Consider the following 23447-nt stretch of genomic DNA (forward strand, 5'->3'; position numbering starts at 1 on the left):
AGGAGAATGAGGAAAGTTGCTAGCAAAAATACCTGAATCTGGAGGAAGGAAAAATTGTATATCTTCTGTGAGTATATAACAGCTAAGTAGTAATAGCCACAGATACAAAATATGGCATCAACTGTATGACAGAGGGCACATCTACATGTGCATATTAATGCCCTTGAATAAACTCCAGAGCGATAAATAAACTCCCGGGTGCTTATCTTCACATGTAACACATTGAACCAGGCCAAAGCAGTCCCAGCTGGCAGGGGGCCTGGGGGCAGGGGTGGTCAGCCTGCCAGCCTGGGCCTGCTCCCCCCAGCTCAACGTGCTACGGAGGGGCTGGCTGGGCACAAGGGAGCTTCAGTCCAGAGCTAGCTAACAGGCAGCCCTTGCACTGAAGCACCCTCGTGCCCCAGCCAGCTGGGGCAGCATCTACACGTGTGCTGCTGCAGTTTGTTACTTGTATATACAAGTACTATCCTGCTGTGGAGTACACTAAATTTACTCCAGGCTAATAAGGGCACACAAGTAGACACACAACATTTACTGCAGAGCTAAATTAGGCTACTGTGCAGTTAACATCTCATGTAGACATGCACAGAGAAGAAGGTAAAGCTGGTATTATTTTAAGAGCTCTAGTATCTGCATTCGCTAGCCAGAACTCACAAAAAAATGCAAGAAGGTCAGACACACGTAATGCAGAATGTGGACTGAACAAGAAGTCAATGACAGTAGGAAAATGTGAACCAGTAAGAGCCTAAGAGGCATACGTCTCCAGACTGTAGCAAGGAATTAAAGAAAGGGAAGAAATTTCCTTGAACTGACATTACAAAGCCAAAATAAATTGAGAACATGGTGCTACATGAAAAGAGCTTTCCAAGCTTATGACTGAAACATAACATTGAAAAGGGAGAACACTAAAGCAATTGACCCAGAGGAGCAGCTGAGAAGACTAGCAGAGGTTATTGAAAACATTAAAAAGCAAACACAAGCTAAACTTGAATTTAAAGAATTTGTACTAAAAATCCCATTGCTACATGTTCTTTTGTTTCTGAAAGCAATAATATCCTTAACATTTTGACCAACTCTAGCAAAACATATTAAAAAATCAAAAGATGATTACTTATGATAGCTTCATAAAGGAATCACTATATGGCTTTCCATGGACTGTACAATTAGAGAAGAACACACATTTTAATACTGATTTAAATAAAGCATCTTTCATATGGATCTAAGTACTGGTAAAACCTTTGAAACAAAATTCAAGTAAAAAGTCGGGTAAGTTTGAGATTTCTAGATGCTGGCACTGAAGTGACAATTAGATATGATGCATTTTGAATAATATTCATATTCCTACATTATATAGAAAGATTGTTGTTAAATTTTTTAAAACAAACTGTTGCTTGCATATTTGATGGATGGGTAAACACTTATTTTTCTCCCACTGCACCTGCTGCAGAGAAACAGTCTGAAAATGTACGTTATACCTGCAACTAGTTTCAAGAAAGAATACTAATAAAAGCTGTTCATTGCTAATTTAGCTAATCTGTTGCCTATCACCTTATTATCTAAAAGCAGATTTACAGGTAATCATCTACAGTGACTCCTACTCAAAAAATAACCATTTTAACAAAGCTGGACGTTGTGGATGTCTGCCTTAGAGGGTCCTTGCACCTTGTTCCTTTCATAAACAGGAATTAAGCTTTCTAAGCTTTTACTTTAGAGCAGTGGTTTTCAGCCTGTGGTTCATGGACTATTATAGGTCTACAGACTATGTCTAAGGCAGAGGTTCCCAACCACCAGGCCACGGCCTGGAAGTGTTGGCTACCAGGACGGGCATGAGCCCCCACACGTATCCCTGTCTGTCTGCCCAGGCAAGTGGCTTCTGCTGGTGGCAGTCATGTGCTGGGTGGCAGGGCAGCCCTAGGAGGGAGGCAACTGGCTCTGTGTGCCCCGTCCCACTCCCATGCCAGTCCGCAGTATAAAAAAGGGTGGGAACCACTGGTCTAAGGCAGGGGTGGGCAAAATACAGCCCGCGGGCCAGATTCAGCCCATAAGGTCATTCTATCCAGCCCACAGGGCCCCGAAAAAATTTAGAAAATGAATATTTATTTGCCCTAGGTTCCTGTCAAAAATGACAGGAACCAAGGGCAGTAGGACCCAGGGGAAGCCCAGCAGGCTCCCACTCAGCCCCACCCCCCAGCCAGAAGCCCCAGCAGGGGCTTCTGGTCTGAGACCACATGGCTGCCCTGTGCTGGAACTGCCCTAAGGGGGAAGGTAGGGGGAAGGGCAGGGGAGGAGCCTGAGCAGGGAAGGTGCCCAGGGAAAAGTGGCCCAGGGAGAAGCTGAGCAGGGGGGTTGGAAAGCAGCCCCTCGCCTGCCCCGTGCCCAGCGCCCTACGCTGCAGCCACTTGCAGCCCACCTGGGGCTGCCTATGCCTGCTCTGGACAGCCCTGTGCGGGCTGCGAGTGGCTGCAGCAGGGAGCGCCGGCCATGGGGCAGGCAAGGGATTTTGCCCACGCTCAGCACCAGCTTCTTCCCTGCTGACGAGCAGGGGGTCAGGGCTGTGCACTGCCCCCCACCTGTACTGCAGGGCTGAGGGGCACTGGGAGTGAGTGGGTGGGGAGCCAGTGAGAGCACAGGGCCCACACTGGTGTCCTGGGGCCAGTGCCGGTGGGGCCCACAGCAGGGTGGCAGGAGTGTGGGGTCGCAGCCGGCAGGGGCTCTATGGAGCCAGGCCAGCTCCCCCCTCCCCTGCTGGTGCAGCCCAGCCTGGATCCACAGACCCCTGCCAGCCTGTGCCCCTCTTTGGGCCCCACCGGTGCTGGCCCTGGGACATTGGTCCCAAAACATTGGGACATTGGTCTCAAGATGGTGACCAGGTGGCGAGGCACCTGTCAAGGGGCAGCACTACCCATGAGGCCCTCAACAGCCTGCCAAAACTGAGTAAGTGGCCCTCCACCTGAAATAATTGCCTGCCCCTTGTCTAAGGGGTCCACAAAAGATTACTATGATCAATCAAAAGTATGCGAATACCCCACATTTACAATTCAAAGGGGGCCACACCTCCATTAGAAATTTCCAATGGGGTCTGCACCTCCATTTGAAAATTTTTAGGGCTCTGCAAATAATAAGGTTTTTTTAACCTTTTAGGGTTAAAAAAAGTTTCCACGTTAGGTTTTTTGCTTGAATTAAATACTGCAGCTAAACTTTTCTCATCTTCTTTTCATTGTGCTTATCCTTCTTCACAGTCTCCCTGTCAAATAATGCTGCAAGACTAATGTGCCTAAGAGTATGCCTATATAGGTAAGAGTATGCCTATATGGCATGAAGTAGCAGTCTCATCCTTGGCTTCAGTGCCATCTTAGCTTGCTGTGATTTATTTTCTTCACTGTTGGCTTTCGGAAACACTCTCCAGAAGTACTATATTATTCAAACTCTTCAGTAATCTAAACACATGACTCTTTCCTCTTTTACTTGCTGTGTGACTATAGCACATGCTCTTTCTTCAGTAGAAATCCATTGTACTAGCATTAGCCTGTATTTCCAGTTGATTCAGATTTCAATTCAGGGTCAGTCTCCAGATATTAAATTAATTGATTTAATGGTCACAGGGGTGACCATTAAATGAGGGAAGCAGCAGAGTGGAATATTTTCTTGTGCATACAAACTGCATTTTACAAACTAAGATGCTGTACCTAACAGCTTCCATTCTTTGTAGAGACTCAGGGTGGAATTTCCTGATAATGAATCAGAGAGTCAAACCACTTTGGAAAAATGTACAAAAAACGTACATACTTTCCACCTTCCCCATCCCAAAACTGTTTTTGATATATAGATTATGTCAAAACCTAACTTAATTGTTCTGAAGCTTCTGAAAAAATTGTCATGATTATTTTCAGTTTTTCCCATGAACCACTGAAAAAACTATTCTCTGGGTATGTGCAAATGGACCAGTAACAGGAAATACCAGAACTCTCATGATAAATCCTCTTCTTACATGTTTTCCTTCCAAAGTTTGCAGACTCAGGAGGTTTGGGTAAACTTGCAGCCTCTTAGGTGCTTATCTGAACAAAATCAGCTCTCCAAAATCCTTGAGGAAGTCAACACACTTTGTGCCTCATGCCTTTTCAGTATTTAACCATTACATCTAAAAACAATAATATGATAATAAAACCCATTTCCTTGCAAGTTTTATGATATAATTTAAAAAACATGATATGTTAGAAAATAAATATATGTTCTCCAAAGAGTGATTTTTACTCATTAGGGACTGATTAAACTTAATTCCAATGCAAATGTAATCCGAGCTGGGAAAAAATGGTTTCCATTGATTCCTGGTGTACTTAAGTCAATTGTCCAGAGTAAGACATATATTTGTCCCATTACATACACATTCATACATGTATTGGAGTCTCTACTGGAGTAGAGTTAATTATAGAGTTCTTGGTTATCGAGCCCCAGATTGGAAAAGAAAATTAATTCCGAAGGATGCCAGAGAAGAGAAAAAAGCAGCAGTTAGCATGTTCTTTCTTGCTTTTGCTCTGCTACACCAATCTCAGCATCAGAAACAGTGAAGCATCCCCTCTAGCAAGTCTCTGTTGGAATCCAAGGGAAATGGAACAGGCTGTTCTACTCCAGACTGCATAAATAACCCTACTGCAGGGCAGGCCCCATCTATGCTAGGTGCAAGAAACCCAGCAGTTGATTCATCTTCTTGAAACACTTCCACAACACCTGATAGGATTCTGTACATCACCTAAAAGACCTCACAGTCCACATCTAGTGGGGGCTTTGGTGGCTTTAAGCCATCTTTGGACCCTCTTGAGCCTCTAGTATAATCTGGATAGCCCTTAGGACCTGCGTAAACTCCACAGACTCTTTGTGGAGCTTCATGCAACAACTGGGCCCTAACCACACCATTCCTGCCACTACCCATGATGTTTCCCCTACTCTGGGACTGGCTAGTGTTTTTTTGGAAGACAGGGGAACTGCTGGATCCTTTAGAGGTTTTTTGAGTTACATTGGCCACTATAATCAGAATGGGGGAGAATCTCACCCCTTTATATTCATATACAACAGCTCTCCCAGGAAATTTACACGGTTTACTTGTAAATCAACTGTCATACTTTGGTTGTGCGCATTAGCTAGGACATGGTTGAACCAATTCAGTCTTTAATGCTTTCTACTCAGGGCTGGCAGGAAGCCACAAGCATTGTAATACACAGGTTGTACTTTCTGGTTTCAACACCCCTTCCCAGCTCTATCCCATAAGATATTGCCTTATTTGGTAGCTAGTAGAAAGCTCCTGCTTGCAGCAAGACCACTGGACACAGAAAGTTAGCTATTTCAAGAACTCTGGCATATAGGATGTTTACAAACAGGGCTTATCCAAAAGAGTATGACTGTGTGGGTATCTGAAACCATTGCAAGCGTCAGAGAAAGCATGCAACAAGCCATTTACTATAATGAGTAATTCTTTACTGTGTCTCCAGGGCTATGGACAGAAGTTACACATAAACCAATCTAAGTGATCAGAAACTGGTTTAAACCTGTAACAGAACAGAAGTTCAGTGCATATAAACCAGTTTCAAAATGGATGAAACTGGTTTAAGATAAACCTGGTTGAATGCAAAATCAGACCTCCTAACTGATTTGGGTCAAACTGGTTTAAGAAACTTCTGCCCCAGACCCCTTCCTGGTTCAAGTTAAATCACAGCCCCCCCAGCATTTTGCAGCCCTGGGTTGCAGGGTCTACCCCTCAGACAAACTCTAGCTCCTGTCTGGGACCAGAGAGGGAGGTTAAACACCCTTTCCCCTGCTCAAACTTACTGCAGGCTGCAACTGTGAACTACAAATCCCAGAGGCACCTGGAAGCGGGAAGAGGAAATGATGAATGACCCTGCAGAGTCCTGCTGCTGTAATTCTAGACTACAAATCCCAGAGACCTTGGGGCAGCAGGAAGAGGAAGTGAAGATAGCCAAAGAGCCCTGCTGGCTCCTGTCCTGAGTCACTGTAGGCATGTGGTTGCATTTCCTGAATTAAGGTAAATATTTGTTCATTTCTGTTTAAATTTAATCTGTACAGTGTAGACTAACCTGCAAAGACTGAATCAGTTCAGCCTCAGGCTTTTTGACTGTCTGTACCTAGCCTAGGGGCCTGATGGAGAGAGGAAGGGAAAATTCTAACAGATCCTCTCTCCTTAAAAGAAATTACATCTCTCTACAATTGAATCTCTAAAAGCTACTATCAACCTTCATGAAACTTGAGAATCCATGTCTTCCATCCCCTTTCTTCAGGGGTGGAGGTTGTAGCTGTGTTGGTCTAAGGCAGTAGTCTCCAACCTTATTAAGTTGGAGATCACTTTTGGAATTTAAAAGGAACCCAAGATATGAGCTGTGCCAGTGCCACTAGACTGCAGCCACCTGAAATTTTGCTATAGCCCCCCAGCCTGCTCCCAGCGACACTGCAGCTGGGCCTGATCTCAGTGTAGCCACAGCTTCTGCTGGGATCAGCCCAGCACCGCGCTCCTAGCTGCAGCTGTAGTCTGCCTTCCCCGATCAAGATCTGGGACACATGGCCCCCATGCCCTCAGGGGTGGGGAGAGGCTGGGGCTGGGGGGTGGTATCAGACTGATCCCAGACAAGGCTGCAGCCACACTGAGATCAGGCCCATTGGTGGCATTGTAGGCCCACTCCCAGCACCACTGCCCAGCCTGAGCAGAGCGCAGCCGCATCCTCCACCAGAATCAGCCTGGTCCCAGTAACAGCTACAGCCTGCACTGCCCCACCCCACGCAATTCCAGGGGCATGCGCCCCCCCCATACCCTCCCAGGGTGAGTGCCCCCCCCCTGCATCCCCCACTCATGGCTCCATCCCACCCCACCCCAGCTGTGCAAGGCCTGCCCCTGCTCCAGCCCCAACTCTCTTCCTTACCATTGCTGCAGCTGCCTGTGCTGCCCCACATGGGGGGGGGCATGTGCCCCCCGATCTGTGTGCAATGGAGGCGGCTCCCACTGTGGGCTGGGCTTTGTGCCCAGAACTCCACTGCAGCAGGCCTGGAAACAGCCGGATGCATGTGGTGTCGGGCCGCTCCCTGGGTAGCTGCAGCAGGGCTTGGGGAACAAAGCCCAGCCCACAGCAGCAGCTGCCTCCTCTGGGTACAGTTGGGGGGTTATGTGCCCCCTGGGGCCTCTGCCGGGGTCCATCCCCACCCATGTCCCCATCCTTTGCCCCCACCCCAGATGAATTGCCTGGCTCGATCCTCCCACCCCCCACCCAGCCAGGGCCCTGCTCACTGCAGGGGCCTCGATCTGGCCCCTGCCCCTTCCCTCCCTCACTGACTGACCTGCTGGGCTGCGGGGGGAGGGTGCGCATGCAGGCACATACTCAGCCCCTCCCAGTCCTGGATTGACTGCAAGAGGAGCTGGGAGCAACCTATCGATCCCGATCAACCGGTTGGTGACCAGTGGTCTAAAAACATGGGCAGACAAGGTTCTTTGGGTAAGTCTAACATTTTTTATTAGACGAACTCAAATAGCTGGAAAAATTCTTAACAAGCTTTTGGATTTAAGCTTGCTAAAAAAGAATTTTTCCAACTATTTGAGTTGGTCTAATAATAGATATCAGATTTACCCAAAGAACCTTGTCTGCCTACCTCCCCTTTCTTCTGCTTTTCATCTTCCCTGGATGCCTTTGTGGACTTTGTTTTACATCTGGCCCTTACTGAGCAGTATAGCAAAATAGCTTGAAACAATTCATCATTACAGTGGACTGTTAATACAAGTGATACACATGTGCTTCAAAACAGCATTGCCAGCTCCTGTAATTTTATCATGTTTCACTGTGCTTGGTGTTTTCCTTAAAACAGCAGCACCTTGACACCCATGATTATGTATAAAGCTCAAGGAGTAGAGTTTCCAGCACTAATTTTGGACAAAAGTTTGAAAATGTTAACAGGAAGGGCACAAAAAAACAGAACACGAATACAAGAAATCTAAACTCTCTTTTTTTAAAAATGTGATTTAAGGCAGCCTTTTAATTTTGAAGGTCTGACTCATCACTTTAGATTATTTGGGGCTGACAGTCCTATTGAGGCATCTGCTCCCTGAGATCCCAAATTTGAATCAGGGAAGGAGACACTATTTATTTCAAATATATGGAATCTTCAGTACTGCTGAGAGTTCCTGCATGGAGTAGAGAGAGGAGTTGTGCATAGCTCTTTTTTACTCTTTCCTTTTGAGTCTGGTACATTTCCATGTCTTAAATTAGCATTGCATGAGCTATTTTACCCCTTTTTTGTTTATTATTGGCTATGAAGATGAAAACTGATCAATTGATTTTCATTCCTATCAATCTTATGCTCCACATACGCTTGTATAATCTGTTCAACTCAAGACTGTATCATGAGAGGACATGGATTCAAACTTTAAACAAATACATAAAGCCATGACCCATTTGTTTTGATATTCTGCACTGTTCCAGACAGCAAGAAAAGCCATCACTGAAACCATGAGACACAAGACTTCACAATTTGTTAAGAAGATTAGCTGGGTTTAACTTGTGCAGTAATGATTAGTCGCTGAATATGTGTGGGTTTGAAAGCCTAAAAGGTCAGGGATCAAGGAATTATTTGGTTTAATTGTGTTTGGTTTTTTTCCCATCTTTTGGCATTTTTAAAGTTTCTTTAGAATTTCTTCCTTAACTTAAAAACAGCTTTCCAAGCATATTCCATACAAAACAAGTGCACCTTAAATATTGTATGTTTTTTCACTTTTGGGTTATATTTGCAGAACTGCCTGCTGTGAAATGACAAAGTTCATGGTTCATCTGAACTTTTGAACTCAAGTGAGTATTTGACACAGCAAAACAATCTAAATGAACCTAACACAAAGTTTTCATAGTTTAAACCTAGCTTTCAGGCCTTTGTCTGGGGCAATTGGGTAGGAAAGTTCTTTATTGATGTTGTAAAAACTACCAGTTTAATAACAGGCAGAGAGAGTGGAGAGATCAGTGGAAAGAGCACCTTAGCATTTCTGAAATAGTGCTGGTTTGGTAGTTCACTGAACTTTACCTGACCCCATTATGAGGCTTCCCCAGGACAAGTTGTAGCAGCATTTGTGACAAGACTGAAGCTTCCTATCTTATTTCAAATGCTTCAGGGCTGGGAGTTCACAGATAGTGATTTTTTTTTTTTAAACAACATTACACACACTAATTCACTCAGCTCTCTGCATTGCAGTTCCATTTCCTCAAGTTGCTCTTGGATTCTCTTTATTGTGGAGGGAAGGGTTCAGGTATTTTTTGTCCAAAAGGAAATGCATTGTCATCTACATTTCTGATATGTGTTAAAAAAGGATTCCCATAAAAACACCATGTTTAAGACTTTCATTGCAATGCTCTTTCCTTTCTCAAACTCTCAGCCTGCTTATATGTGAGCATCCCCTGCTGCCACATAGCACAATACATCAGGTCTGTGACCATAACTCTCCCTCATGTACCGATTACAATTCAAATGTACCTCCACAGTCAGTTTTTTCTATATTTTCTTTATTCAAGTCTCTGCCTATTGAACTGTGTACCATTATTACAGGACTCAAATAACTACAAATAATAATTATGACCATAATAAACATACTCCAATTCAAGTTCAAGATCTGTTTCTTAACTCACTGGCACGTATAAAGAACAAAATTATTTGATTGAATGAAGGGACATTAGGGTCATATGAATAACTATACATTACATGACCAAAGTTATAGCAGACTTGAAATATTATTGAGGAAGCTCTAAAATGAATTTTCATTCCTTTGGAATGGTCCTGTTTGAAAGTTAAACATATAGCATCTGAATCCATATCCCCACTCTTCAGCACAAACTCAGTTCATGGCTTCCCTTCACAAAGAAGGTTTTACAGAGTCACCCTAGCACAGCAAAATAATTGAAGTAGAGCAAGGATTGGATACATCTACAGTGTATTAAACTAATTAAAGAGGTATGTAGATTATTTTTTGTTTTTATTTAGCTGAAATATAATGGCAAAATAATTTGTGGGTGCCAGAAAACATTTAAGCAGTTTGAGGATCTAAGACATTTTAACTGTTTTACTAAAGCTGTAAAACATAAGCAGCATCTTGCTAATGCCAAACAGCATTTGTATGATCTTATTTTCTAGCAGGTTTTGTTTCTGAAGATCTCCTCTCCCTTCATAAGATCAGAACTTCTTGCAGGAAGAGAAAGGAATTTTCCCCTACAGCATCTTAAGTTTCAGAGAAACAAGACCCACTGGAGCCTCTAATGGGCTATATTGTTCTAGAATGAGGTTGCCCTTAAATACTTCCCCCTTTATGAGTTAGAGTAGCAGGCTCACTGGCACTCCTGGAAGACACATAAAAAGACAGCAGGGCATGTCTTTAACCAAACATTTACAAGCCATTATAAAGGTTGGGATTTGATCCAGTTTGTCCATTCCCAGTTTACCAAAGCACTTTGACTGTCAGATGCCCACAGACAAGGCACTAATGTGTGAAACCAACTACGGAATTCCTCACAGTACATTAAACAAGTTCTACACTTTCTGAAGCTGTTGCCTGGGACTATTATTTATTCCCAATCACATTTCTTAATAGGTTTTACAGATGCAGACACTGATACATGACTGGATTTTTAAGCAAGATGTCTAATTTGAGGCCCAGAATCAATTGTAGACCCAATTAATTTAAAGTGGAAATCAAGTACTTAAACATCCAAATGCTTTCCCCTAGCAGTGAAAGGTCCCACTGTCTTTTAATACCATCTTCAATAGGAGTTTTTGCTTTGCGAGAATGAAAACCCAAGACTTTCTTGTCCCTGAAAGGCTCTTTGCTGACTATGCTGATGCAGCAATTGTTAAATCGTTCAAAAGCAGGACTTCAAAGTCTCATGGATTCCCTTGCTTGTGAAGATTTCAGTCTGACCATTAGCCAAAAGAAGAAGTCATGGGTCAATATGTTGACTGTCCTCCTGAAGTTAGAATAAATGAGGAAAGCCTGGAGGTGGTTGAAAAATTCACTTACTTGGGCTCCACCACCTCAGAAAATCTTGGTTTGGAAGGTGAAATTAATGCTCGGATCAGAAAAGCAAACAACACCATAGCTAAACTTCAAAAGAGAGTTTAGAAAAACAGAGTGCTCACTCTATGTTTGTGCTCCTGAGACAGAGATACCTCTATTGGTTAGGACATGTGACTTGTATGAGTGATGCCTGAATCCCCAAAGACATACTCTACAGTGAGCTGGCCACTGGTAAATGTTAACTTGGACAACACAAACTCCATTTTGTTGATATCTGCAAAAAAAACAATAAGTGAGCTGAGCAATGGCCAACGCTGGGAATCAATCACTTCAGACTACTGCGAGTGGAAAGTCGCCATGAAGAGCCTATGTCACTTTGAGATGGAGAGGGTCAACAATGGCATAGAGAAGAGGCAGAGGCAGGTAAGACAAGACGGTGCTTGGCATACCAGCTCAAGCTCAACTGCATTTGTACGTGCAATTTGTTGAAGGGTCTGCTTGTTGCACATCAGACTCCTCAGCCACTCAAGAAGCTGTGGCGGTACCCAGTAACCCACCAAAAGTGCAATCTCCAGGGTCTCCCAAGACCAATGACTGCCAATGATGATGATCAATAGGAGCTGAGAGCCCTCAGTACCTCACCTGGATGCTTAGTACCTCCTCAAAAACTCTGGTGGCTGATCTATGAGAACTAGTGTGGAAAAGCCTGGAAGAGCTGACTTCAGGTTTGGACACTTCCCCACACTGAGGTGCTCTTGGGAGCTGCCATATCAGAAGCAAAGGAAGTCAACACAGTCAGGCCTAAGCAAGGTGCACCTTGGAAAACAGCCACCAGCCACTGCTTGGAGACTTCGTTCCCTTTCAGAGAGGGATGGACTAAAATGAGCAACTAAGGGAGACCCGGGAAACATGGAGTTTTTGGAACGCACCAATTTGTATTTTCAAATACTGCAAAGGCAAGGCATCTTCTCCCAATGCTTTAGGAGCAAGTCAGCAGGCAGGCAGAGGGTAGGAATACGAGACTCAAGACAGAGTGGCTGAAGCTGCATGCAGGGAGGCTCTATAGCTTATGTACCCCTACTACCCATCAACCTGCACTCTTGGCCTCCTGATGTCCCACCAAACTGGGTCCCACCTGAGTCTTGCTCCCTCGTTAGTTCCATGTCACTAATGTTTGCAAATTAACCACCAGATTAGTAAGGGTGACTTAAGAAATTGCATGAGGGTTCTTTCCTTGAGGGAAAGTTGTATGGCCTGCTATCTGACATTATAATGGGGATGTAGCTTCAACCTTAACCCTAGAGAACCTAGCATTACCTCATTGTATGATACAGTATTAGAAACAATGAGATGGTGAATGGCTAGCCAACCATCTGAAGGGAAGAGTCCTGTTGTATAGCTCTCTTTAGAGGCAGGTTCTATATATTACATACCCAAATATTTACATATTGTTCTGAGAAATCTGAAAAAAAGATGTGAATACTTTATTGGCATCATGCCCACCTGGCCTCCAACATCTTGTCCCAGGCGGCTTTGGTTCGGATAGACAATGGTGTCTGCCTTGTTACCCCGGGTGGCCCATCGAGTAGATGTTTGCTCCCAGCGTGGTCCTCCCCCGTCTCGCCTGCCACAACTTTGAATCTTAATACAGTGGGGGGTGGGACCCCTCGGATTCCCTCGAGGGCACATTGTCTCTCTGGTGGTCTTCTGCGAGGCTCCACCTCCCCTCTACCTCGCCCTTATACCTAGCCTGGTGGGTCGCTGCTATTCTTGTGGCCAAACTCCTGAGCAATGGGCCCCTAGTGCCTCCCCAGTTTTCGTGCCCGCTGACTTTCCTTAATGTTAACCCCAATCCTGAGGCTCACACCACAAAATCGAGCCTTCCCGTGCCCTAGTACTCAACCCCTCCAGAAGTGGGAAATGCAAACTAGATCACAACAAAACCCCCCCAAAAAAGAGCATTCCTGACACACCCAGAGGGACCCCTCTGTACCCACACCCGGCCCCTAAGGCCCAATCACACACAGCCCACTCCCCATGACTTATGGGGCTATCCTAGGCTCCCCACGTGGTTGTGGGATCCTGTGGCCTTCCACGGACTTCCTCTCCCTCACTGCTCTGGCTCCTATATCTATCTTCGGGCCCCCTGAGGCCCTCCACCGTCCCACCTGGTCGGGTGCTGGGTAGTGGGTCACCATCTCCCCCTCCTCCACGGTGGCTGCTGGAATTGGGGTCCCTCCAGGCTCTTCCGTCCTGTTCTTCTGGTCTTCACATGGGAGCTCCCGCTCCTAGTGCGGTGTCGTCTTCGCCACAGCCAGCAGCTTCTGGCTCACAGCACGAGGAGCTGGATCCTTCCCCGCTGAGGAACGCCGCTTCCGGCCCCGTTCACTCTGTTCGGAGCTTAATGGAGACCCCTCCGGCTGGGGTTTCTGCCAGGATCCGTCCCTCCGTCTCTTTGCTGGTGGCCCGCTTTATTTCCACCGACTGGTGATTGCCGCTAATGTCACCGGCCGGCTGCAGCTGTATGAAGGCGCGGCTGATGATTCGCGTGGGCTCCTCCCGGTGTTCCAGCTTCAGTCTTGCTGCAGGTGAGTGTTCCCTTTTACTTTTGCTTTTTCCTCCCTGTTCTTCCCTGGACTCCTGTTCCCGGGGTTCCCCCTTTGCCCTTTTGGGTCCTCCCTTTTGTCTCTCCCTGTGACAGGCATCTTCCATAAAACATTTGTGCAGGAGCTACATGAATAAACTTCCCCACTTTCCCTAAATGCAATAGATCCCTCCTCTCCCCTTAAGTAAGAATGTTATTCCTGGCCAGTTGGACTTGAATATAGTACCTGATACTTTTCCAAAAATCTGTGTCCTTCTTCAAGGTGGTGAAGAGAAGAGTTGTGGGATCACTGGACTGTGTGTACTCTGTGGGAAATGAGATGGAAGTCAGAACACAGAATGAAACATGTGGAGTCAAATGAAACATTTGTGCAAAGCCATAGATTAAGTATGGTTTAAAGAATCGGCAATAGTTTACGAGTTATAGGAAGATATTTTGCCTGGACAAGAAATGTTAATTTGTGGAACACCTCTTCCAGCTTCTTTCTCTTCTATCATCCATCTGTGGCATTTGCCCCACTTGTCATAATAAGATTAGACAGTTTCCTGGGATGATCATCAAGGAGTAGTGCAGTATGCTTTATTTGTGGGTGCTAATAAAAATCTCCTTGTGATTCCTTTATCTTTCCTTCATTACTTAAGTGGTATCCAAGCAAAGCTACTGTTGCTCTTCATCCCCAGTTATTCAAAAGATATTCTGGAAAGTTTAGGAAATGACCCGACTCCCTTAAATAAAACAGTTTTTAAAGAGCCTTTTGAGTTTTCTCTGTTGTGCTATGCCTTGCTGAGCCCTACCTTCATTTTAAGTCAGGGCTGCTGCAGTATGAAAGAGGCTTTACTTTTCCTTCTTCATGGCACGATCAATAGCTCTGTCTGCCACCCACTTCACCAAAAAAACCCAACAACTTTGGAATGAAAATGGAGTGAATGCAGTGTTACAAACTGGAAATGTTTTTAACATGCTGTTCTAAGCATCTAATAATTTCCAGTTTGTAACACTGAGTTTTCTGTGACATTTAGGAAGGTGACCCTGGTTCCACAACTCTTGTGTGCACCTCTGCTCTCCATCTCTCTCCAGTTTGTTGTAGGACAACCAAGTATTTGCAATCTTTTACAAAAGCATCAATCAAATCAGCTTTTAAGATGGCTGTTTTGAGTGCTGTGTTGGTGCATGCACTTTTCAAGCAGGAGTTATAAGAGGGAAAACTTTAGAAGCAAATAGAACCACAAGGACAGTTTGCCACAAGTCTTATAATTTAGTCAGTGGTCAAACGCTAAACCCTAAGGAACCCAGACTGTCCCCTATGGAACTACAAGCACATGTAAAGGGCCTGTTACAAGTCTGCTTTATATACTGCAGCTTTAAAGGCAATGAATTTTCCTGCTTGGCAGTTTAGAGGGATGGGAGCAGACACTGAAGCTTCCTTTTATTGGCCATAACATCAGACACGTGAGCAGGCTCAATAGCAGTCATGATGACGAGTACCTCTTATTTGGGATCCATTTTGGATATTATTAAAATTAACAAGAATTAATATTGATATCACCATAGCATCTCCTAAAGACAAAAACCCATTATGTTAGCTACTGTGCTAACACAGAGAAAAATCTAATTCTCCTCAAGCAAAAGGCAAAAAAAAAAAAAAAAAAAAAAATATGGATGCATGGGGGAGGTCAGCACAAGCAGTACAGTGATCTCAGCACACCAGCAGCTAACTGCTATAAAGACTTGATGTGGGATAGAAAGGAGAGATTTCGGAGGAAGGATCTAAAGTAGAACAATGAGGTTTAAGGCTGGTTGCCGAAAGCTCCTTCCAAGCAGGAAGAGGTGGATGGGAGAAAATGCAAATGAGCTTGATAAAAATTGAACCATTAATGATGCAGGCAGGTAGCAAGAGTTAGTCTCTTGCTTCTGGCTGTGTCTACATGTGCCATTAAAAGCGAAGCAATAAACTGAGGAGCTTACTGCTCCCAGGCATGCCACTTACATGTGCACTGGGACCGCAGCACATTGAGTCAGGTTGTAGCAGCCCCAGCTGGCAGGGGACCTCAGGGCTCAGCCTGCCAGCCCCGGGCTGCTCCAACTGGGCTCAGTGTGCTGTGAAGGGGCTGACTGGGGCACAAGTGTGCATGGGGCAGCCCCTGAACTAAAGCACCCTTGTATCCCAGTCAGCTGGGGCAGCATCTACATGTGCGCTGCTGTGAACAAAAAAAACTTCGCAGCAGGGTAGTACTTGTATTTATTTGTAAATACAAGTACTACCCTGCCGTGGAGTTTATTAGCTTTGTGCATGCTAATAGGGGTGCACATATAGATGCCAAATCATTTACTGTGCAGTAAACATCTTGCATAGATTCACCCACTGAGTGAGAGGCAAATGATATGGGAGTAGGGTGTGACGGATCTTAAAACCAAGGGTATACATCTCCTATATGTTGAGGTAAAGATAAGGGAGCTAGTGGAGGGATGTAAGAGGGCGATTACATGGGCAAAGCAAAGGGATACAATGATCCTACCAGCACTATTCTGGATGGATACAAGTAAGGCAAGACTGCATGCATCAAAGCCAGAAAAAGGAATGTTGCAGTAATTGAGACGTGAGATGAGGAAAGCCTTTACCAGTTTTAGCTGTGGAGATGGTTAGCCATAGCCTGGATATAAGAACTTAGAAAGAAGGCATTCATGTATTTTATGGCACCCAAAAAAAAAATCATCCAGTAGAAGGTTTCATGATGCACTATAACCCATTTGATATGTGGCCTTATTCTGCAGGATTTTGGGTGTGCACTTGTGTCCTCCAGTTCCATGTGGCCCTCCAGATTGCCATTAGACTCTGGTATCTCATTGTCAGCAGTTGCCTTGTTCCTCAAAATAGAAATTGTCTCAACTTTGGGGTTTTCCTCTGTGGCCAAGTACAGACATTACACTTTTACGGGTATCAGTGATCGGAAACCAGTCTATACCTGCGACAGAATGGACGTTTGGCTCACAGACTGGTTTAAAAATAGTAGAACCCGGTCCAAAATTTGCTCCCACCCTCCCAAGGGGCAAATGTGTGCTCTGTTTGCTACCGATCTAGGCTACGCTGCTTACAAACAACTGTGTAACTTAGATTGATTTTACCTCGGGCTTTTTGAATGTCTGTACCTATGGGTTTTTTCTTAATCTCTGACAGTATGCTATAAAATTGAGGGTTGTTATGTAAAGAAATAACCCTGCCATTCCATCCATAATGATATGGATTATACATGAAAAGGAAAGGGTAATTTTACTATGTGACCATAATATTACTTATTCTCATAGTTCGTTACACTGTTGTCAAAATAGATATTAGTTCAGTTCTAACTATAGATGACTCCTCCTACTACATGAAAGCTAGTTAAGTCCCTGTTTTTCACCCATGGATCCTACTGTATTTTTCTCATAATTAGTTGCACCTTTTATTTATTTGGATTTTTACTGTGTGCCACTCACGCTCTAGGCAGATGTCCATATTTAAAAGTACAAGAATATATTATTTAAAACATCTTTAAAGAAAACTCAAAACATCTTCTGTAACTGTCAGCTTAAACACCTCAGACTCATGACAGATTATGCACCTCTGGTTTAGTTAGTCCATATGGTGCATCTCTGTCCTGCCTTCTGCCTGACTTTAGACTAAAATGGCTAGCTACCACTCTCCACATATTTTATCTTACTTACAAGACTAAAGATCTTTTTTTGTAATTTCTGATTTTGCTATTTCCTGTACTGCTCTTATGTAATAAGACCAAGCTGAATTACTGCAATTGTTAATACATCTCCCAGGAATGTACATTTCCAACTCAATGAATTGGAAGCTTTTTGTACCGACTGCAGCCCATGTTTGTTCATCATCTCCAAACCATTCTCCTTTGGGTGCTCTTCAGAATTGAGTGATGTGCAGGTCTTGCCCCTCCTCACTATATAATCACCATTTATTTGGGCTATAGCCCATCCTTTGTCTACATAGTCCAGTAATGATACATTTCTGGAAGTAAAGTTAGCCCATTTGGAAGTTGCCGAGAGAGGAACAAAATATATGTTTGTTAATAATGTTTTGTTTAATTGCAGTAAAATACCCATCCTTCTCCCCTCACCAATTGTTTTTTGGCCTGCAGGTATTTAATTTTGCTTCTTTAGTATATTCTTACTAAGAATTGTGTATCTGTGCACTTTGAGAAACTTGTTAGAAGTTTGGTTGTATACCTCATTGGAGTTTAACCAGTCTATGGTCTCCTTTATTGGTTTTATTGTATTTACTCTTCTCTTAAAGATATTGCTACTTGGCTTTAGGGCTGATGCTGATGAACAAGCTGTCTCTCTAAAGGGAATATTTTATGTAAAAGGTGATGTTTCAGTTCCTTTAAGCCTGTAAGAAAACTTCTCTTGTATGGTCCGATTTGCTTCAGGAACATGTAACTCTTAAATGCTTTTTTTGCTTTGTTTACTCTTACTATATTACATGGCTCTGGTATTCTTACAGGGCTGATCATCTAGCAAATTCTTTGCCTTAAAATAATCTTATAAGAGTGGTATCCCGAAGTGTTTCTTCTGATGCTATATTCTTAATCTATACTGCGAGTACCAGTGACTCACTTTTCTATGCGTCTTAAAACACTACCTGCTTCTTTAAGACCTTTGCCTTTCAGATTTTAGCCCTTTCACATCTCACCACCTGACTGCATTTGTTTTCAGTCCTGCATTCAGACTGTTAGAAGTACTGTGTCATTAAAAACATTGAGTACCAATCACTGTTAACTACTGCCTCCCTTTGCAATGATGCATGCTGTGCTGTCTCTGGGTCTATTGCCCCAATAAACATCACATCTGTGACCTTAGCTTTTTCAGCTTTTTCTCATGGGAAGCACATTTTTACAGACACTTAATTTCAGTTACATTTTGAATGTGCTTTATCATGTGTTGGGTATTTTTAGTGGGACGATCTCCCCTACACCATTTGCATCTATGATTATTAGATCCATTCTCTCTCAGCCATAGCCATAGGCACAAACTTTCATTGTTGCCAGAGGGGGAGGGGGGGACTAAGATGATGGACATATGGAAAGTTTAGGCATTTCAGGTGACAGCCTTCTTCCCAAGGGGGGTAGGCAGGGCCCTTGAGTCCCCATGTACTTGGCACCCATGCTCTCAGCTACAGCTCAGTTTGCAGTCTGTAGTCTGCCTTACCCCTTCTGACAAGGTTCTTTCCATCCAAGAAGTACTTTCCACCAACTGCATGCACCTCAGCCTGACAAAGGGTACTTATACCCAAAAGCTTGCCAAGAAGAATTTTTCCAAATTTGAGTTGGTCTAATAAAAGATATCAGCTTTAACCAAAGCACCTTGTCTGCCTATGTCCTTAGACCAACATAGCTACAACCCATACCCCTTACACCTTCTCAGACACTCTACATCCGCCATGGATTTCTGATGAGCTACAGTTTCCAAGAGTTTGCACCATAAGGTAAGGTCCAAAGCATATTGAGTGGTTGGAAAGACTCACTTTGTCTTCAGTGGGGTTTGGGTCAGGCTCTTAAATCATTAGCTTTGCAGGAGTTTAAATGCATCTTACAGAACAGACATTAAACTATCTAAGGGTTCTCAAACTGTTTACTGTTCATAGCAGCATTTCCCAAATTTGGGGGGGGGGGGGGGGGGGGGGGTTGTGCTCCACTATAGTAAAGTCAGCCACTCTCATTCTTCCACTTCATCTGCCAAATTTATTCAATGCTTCTGTGCATGCACAACATTTATGTGAGTAGCATGCATGATACTTTGCCCCTAGTTGTGCCCTCCTTCACAGGAACCTTTCATGCCCTCCTGAAGGGGACATATTCCACAGTTGGGGAAATGCTGGTTTACAGCAGTTTCTCAGCTCATACCAATTTCCAGAGAAGTGTGGGTATTGATTCACTATGGTCAAGCTGTCTAGCACACCCCAAGCAAGACTCTTTGTATACATAAAATGAATCTCAATTTAGAAGTCTAGGACCTGATTCTATTTTCACTTATGACCCAGACAGTATCACTGAAGAGAGCAGGATTGTATGGGATGTAACTGGGGATAGAATTTTACTTTAAGACCTAAATCTTACTTCCTTTATTCTTGTGAGCTGCTTCATTAAAGTCACTGGGCCTATTCACATTAGGAAGATAAGCAAGGCACAGTTCTTAATAGAAAAAACTTTCTACATCAACTTCTCTAAAGCATTTGCAGTGACTGAACCACTCACATTTTCTAAAAAAAACCCTCATCATTACATTTCCATATTTTGAGGCTGGGATTTATGTTTAATTTTAAAAGTTATGTTCATCATTTGAATATTTTAATCTATTCCAAAAATGTAAACAAAAACAGAGGTGGTGTTTCACAGACACAGTTGCCTTGGGTGATTGTCAAACGTAAAAATCAGTGGAAAGTTTCAGCATGTCTTCAGTTTAACCAAGCTGAGGAATGCTGCAAAAACAGGTGTTGTCTGACACAAGCAATAATTATCTTTCACCTTGATGGATGTTAGTTTAATCTGTTTTTTACATGGTAGCTAGGTCTCAGATGTGTTAGTGCCAGAAAGCATATGAGATGTTTAGTGTGGTTTAGATATGACAATACACAAGACAGCTTCTACTCTCCTTTTAAAATGTATTGCACCAAGCAGTTTTAATGATCTCTGCTGTTTATCCATTAAACTTTAACTCAAGACGCATTTTATATTATACCATCAATATATGTATATTCTCATTAATGGTTTTAAATGAGCTTTTGAAAACTTTGCCAGAGAAATGAGAGCTAATTAGCAACACATGCTTATAAAATATGAATGAAACCTACAATATTCACAAAGAAAAACTGCTTAAAGTACAAGGTTAAAGGAAGAAAGGGAAACAACCAAAGTTGTCCTCCTGTGGCCTGTATTTAAATAAAGTCAGACTGCTGAAACTCTAGGTGTAGTCCAAAATGCTTAGTTACTTACTAGCATCCAGCATTTCCCTGGTATCCTTCATTTTTGTTAAGTAATTCCCTCAGTCAGTACCCTACCTGTGCCCCAGGGCAGGTTTTCTTGCACTACCAGCATTGAAATGGTCTGTAACCCATATTAAGGCTGACCTTGGCAGCATTTCAAGGAAGGCTTTTCATGAAGATAAACCATTCTTTAACAGTTTCTCCAAAAAGTTAGGCAATAAAAGCAGCAAGTTTAATATTAAGCATACGTGGCTGCCTGGTTTGGTAGTGTGTTCTACTAAACTAACATTAATAAATGTACGACAGAAACACCTGCAATGTGGAATACTTGCTGGTATTCCCCAACCACTTAGCCCAGAGATATCTACCACATATTTCTATAAGTCATTTGAATGTTATGCCCCCAGAAGATACTACTAGTAGGGATAATTTCATACTATCACTCACTATTGATTGATAAATAAAATAACTTACTGAGGGAAGTGCACATTTCAATCAAATAATGCTTTCCCAATTAATAGTATTCCCCCATCTCTTGGGACATTTGATAAACTGTGCAAGCAGCCTGTGGCTAGCCAACTGCCATTAGGTTTGGAAGAGGTCAAAGTTTAGTGTTGATGAACTACTTTTTTAGTTAGCAGAACTCATCATCAGGGAACAGAGTAGGAGAACATTCTTGAACTTCTTACACTGTACAATGAAGCCAATCATTAATTTACACTGCCTGTTGTTAAAGGCTTCTTCTACAAGGCTGAAAATTATATGGGCTGTTTAGCTGGCAGTAAAAATATATCCTTTTTGATGTCCATGTTCCAGAGGTCTTTCCTTTAAAGAGACTCATGAAGAAACTGAATGATAAGAAATTTAATATTAACATGCTTCTCATGATGGCCTGAATAAATTCACCTGCATCAGTTGCACTGAATTAAGCATCATATTATGATAAAAATATATCACTGTTTAAGCAAGCAACACAGACCAGGCACCATGGGGGTTATTTTGTAAATGGCCAGATTGAAAGCAGACTACAGAGTGGAGAGTGTACACAAAAAAGTCTACTGTCAAAACAGACCAGAAAAAGATTGCCAAGAGGTCAAGAAAATCCCCCATGTCAAAACAAGATACAGTGGTAAAGGAATCAATGTGTTCTGTAAAACACCTGACACATCACTGAAACACAGCTGTTTTATTCTGACAGTAATTGTTGTAGTTATGCAGTCTATATAAGAGAAAACACAAGATATAATAATTGGGAAAAGAACAGGAGGAACCACAAAGACTTAGCAGCAATAAAGTAGCTGTAGAAAAGGAAGGAAAATGGTAAAGGATGAACCTCAAAAATGTAAGAAGATTGTTTTCAGCTTGGTTAAGCTTGTACAAATTTGGGGTGTTTTGCTTGGTTAAAATTCTGGGTCCATTGAAGTTTGAGGTTTTACCAGGTAACCTTTAGTATGCAATCTGTCTCCTCACCACATGCTCATTCACATAATTAATATCAAGGACTAAGTTTTCAGTGGAGAGATAGTATATGCTAAGAACTGAGAGTCAATTCTGTGCAAATGTAGTTCCACAACTGTGCATATATTTTCTGTGAGACCAACAAGCCTCATCTTGGAAATCTGGCCCACTGAAAATACCAACCCTGTGTAGGAGGTTAGTATGATAGACAGATAGTTTTACGCTCTCTTTGCTCCAATCTACAGAGGAAAAAAAAGAGGGAAAGAAATAAGATAGCAAGGTCCACCTGAACCTAGCAGCCTATTGGACTACCCAGGTTAAAGCATTCTAGTTTCGGTAGTCCATGTATGCAAGGTAGTGATATGGCTAGAAATCGCAACTGGCCAATTTCAACTCTTACTCAGAAGAGACGGGTATCTATGTAAAGCTGAGTTGACTAGCAGCAACCTTTGGCACAACTCGAGTTTGATTCCAAACTCACACCTTTGACACTGTAACAAGATGCCTTAACCACTGTGTTTCTACAGAAAACGTACTCCTTGTATCAAGTGCACAGGCATTTAAATCAAGATACTTACTTACAGTGGGTTCCACTACACATGTCCCTATGGTGCCATTGTTACTGCACTATCCTTTTAGTACTCCAAAAGGAAATACTGAGCGATGGCGCAGTAACAGCCTGTATTGCACCATGCACATTATGCATGGCTACTTTTAACCACTACATCGCCATAGCGACGCTCTATACTGGGGGAACGCATCACTACGACTGTGAAGACTATGTCATTGTAGTGCATTGCTGCAGCGACATAGTGTCACACACAGACATGCCCAGTGAGGAGTAGATTGTATGAACTGCTGAAAACTGGCAGAGAAGGACTCATCAGGCTAACTGATGGGCAAAAGTGGATACAGAATGTGCAACTGCAAATTATGCATTTAAATAGCTTAATATGTATTATGTCTGGAAGCAAGATGGAGGCATAATCAAAATGGAAGAGTACAGCTACCTGGAAAGTAGCAGCACCTTTCATATGAAAGGACACAAACTAGAATTAGCTACCATAGGGAATCTAGCTTAATTTTGTCCTTTTTGTTAAACTAAACACCATGATTTATTTACAATGGTAGATGAGGGGCATAATTCCTAAAGTGCATGCTCCCCCTAAATTAATTTGTTGGGTAGACCCAACAGGAACCACGTCTATAGCATTTTCCATACCGGCTTTTGTTAAGGTTTTAATATTGCCTCAGTGGGTAGAAGAAATGCATGAGGATGAAGCAAGAGCAGAAATGGTACCTGTTCAGGCTGACAATTAGACAGATTAAAGAGCTTCAAAACCACTTTTAACTGTGGGTACCAA

The 23447-nt window shown here is 43.1% G+C and overlaps 1 long non-coding RNA gene across 1 annotated transcript in view; it reads right to left on the minus strand.

Annotated features, from left to right (window-relative positions):
* LOC132251190 (uncharacterized) overlaps nucleotides 1-23447 on the minus strand; it is an 86914-nt gene that overhangs the window by 41871 nt on the left and 21596 nt on the right. The window contains exon 2 of the long non-coding RNA XR_009463082.1: nucleotides 13870-13948. This is a non-coding gene — a long non-coding RNA (uncharacterized LOC132251190). The remainder of the gene's footprint in view (nucleotides 1-13869; nucleotides 13949-23447) is intronic.

Source organism: Alligator mississippiensis, chromosome 6, assembly GCF_030867095.1.
Source record: "Alligator mississippiensis isolate rAllMis1 chromosome 6, rAllMis1, whole genome shotgun sequence".
NCBI lineage: Eukaryota > Metazoa > Chordata > Crocodylia > Alligatoridae > Alligator > Alligator mississippiensis.